General features: G+C 38.9%; 1 non-coding gene across 1 annotated transcript; it reads left to right on the top strand.

The window, feature by feature from the left end:
- The first annotated feature begins 1,364 nt into the window (after positions 1 to 1,364).
- Positions 1,365 to 1,500, top strand: LOC128052897 (small nucleolar RNA SNORA2/SNORA34 family). Its single transcript, XR_008199857.1, has one exon. It is a non-coding gene; the product is annotated as a small nucleolar RNA SNORA2/SNORA34 family (small nucleolar RNA).
- Positions 1,501 to 1,854: the final 354 nt, after the last annotated feature.

The raw sequence follows: 1,854 nt of genomic DNA, 5'->3' as shown, positions 1-1,854 counted from the left end.
AAAAATCATATGCTCAGATCAAAGCTATAGAAGATTGCTGACTTTGTAGATGACCTATAACATTTACTTCCAGCATTCAATACTGCAAAACTAGGAAATGGGGGTTACCATCCTAGCTGCACTGTTAACTAGTCTTGTGATCACCAGCCCGCATAGATCCATTTTCCTCCCCTGTAAGCAGGCAGCATGGCCTCTCAGACCTGGACCCTCTCAGCTCATAGCAGTGGGAAGGAGAGCATGACGGCCACAGTTAATAAGGACTCTTGTCCTTCATGATTTTTAAATATTGGAGCATTGATTCGTCTCACTTTTTATACAAGAACAAAATTTAATTGAGAGGAAAAATAGTAATGTTTTAAACTCCAGTGGAGACAGAAAAATCTATTTTCCATGTATAAAGAATGAAAATATTTTTGCAAGAGAAAAAGTTTGTGTATAGAAGAGGGTATTCTTAAATCTCAGAATACTTATAAAGTTCATGGTTTGAATTCTGTGTTAAAAGTTCTGATGAGAACAGATAAAGCAACACACTACTGAAAATATAATGTGCAGGAGAGTTGTCACATTTCACTTAAAAAGCACACACCAGCAAGTGACTGCCAGGGGCTGGTGAAGGAGAAAGAGAGTGACTACTAACGGGTATAGTTTCTTTGGAGGATGATGAAAATGTTGTGGAATTGTACTGTGGTAATATTGTACAACTTTGTGAATATACTAAAACCCACTAAATTATGTACTTGAAATGGTGAATATTATGGTATGTGAATTATATCTCATTAATGCCAAAGCCTTTGACTGTGTATTACAATAAACTGTGGAAAAGTCTGAAAGAGATGGGAATACCAGACCACCTGACCTGCCTCTTGAGAAACCTATATGCAGGTCAGGAAGCAACAGTTAGAACTGGACATGGAACAACAGACTGGTTCAAATAGGAAAAGGCTGTATATTGTCACCCTGCTTACTTAACTTATATGCAGAGTACACCATGAGAAACGCTGGGCTGGAAGAAGCACAAGCTGGAATCAAGATTGCTGGGAGAAATATCAATAACCTCAGATATGCAGATGACACCACCCTTATGGCAGAAAGTGAAGAAGAGCTAAAGAGCCTCTTGATGAAAGTGAAAGTGGAGAGTGAAAAAGTTGGCTTAAAGCTCAGCATTCAGAAAACAAAGATCATGGCATCTGGCCCCATCACTTCATGGCAAATAGATGGAGAAACAGTGGAAAAAGTGGCAGACTTTATTTTTCTGGGCTCCAAAATCACTGCAGATGGTGACTGCAGCCATGAAATTAAAAGACGCTTACTCCTTGGGAGAAAAGTTATGACCAACCTAGAGAGCATATTAAAAAGCAGAGACATTGGCCCTGAATCAAGGCCAGCTGTTTGCTGAAGCTGTTGGTTTCGAACAGGAGCCTAAAGAAGTCTCTTTCTATGGTCTGTTGGCCATTTCAGATCTTAGAAAGGTAATGGTCAATTCATTAGAAAGAAACATCTCAGTCATTGGTGATAGGGGCTTATACTTATTTGTAGTTGATTAATACTAGGATCCCAAAATTTAGAGATCCCTGGTTTAACTTTTTCATTAAAATTATAATAATGTTGAAAAAAAAGTAGAGACATTATTTTGCCAACAAAGCTCCATCTAGTCAAGGTTGTGGTTTTTCCCGTGGTCATGTATGGATATGAGAGTTTGACTATAAGGAAAGCTGAGTGCAGAATTGATGCTTTTGAACTGTGGTGTTGGAGAAAACTCTTGAGAGTCCCTTGGACTGCAAGGAGATCCAACCAGTCCATCCTAAGGGAAATCAGTCCTGAACATTCATTGGAAGGACTGATGTTGATGCTAAA

Source organism: Budorcas taxicolor, chromosome 8 (genome assembly GCF_023091745.1).
Source record: "Budorcas taxicolor isolate Tak-1 chromosome 8, Takin1.1, whole genome shotgun sequence".
Lineage (NCBI taxonomy): Eukaryota > Metazoa > Chordata > Mammalia > Artiodactyla > Bovidae > Budorcas > Budorcas taxicolor.
The sequence above is the reverse complement of the archived record's forward strand: the minus strand, read 5'-3'. Positions and strand labels throughout refer to the sequence as shown.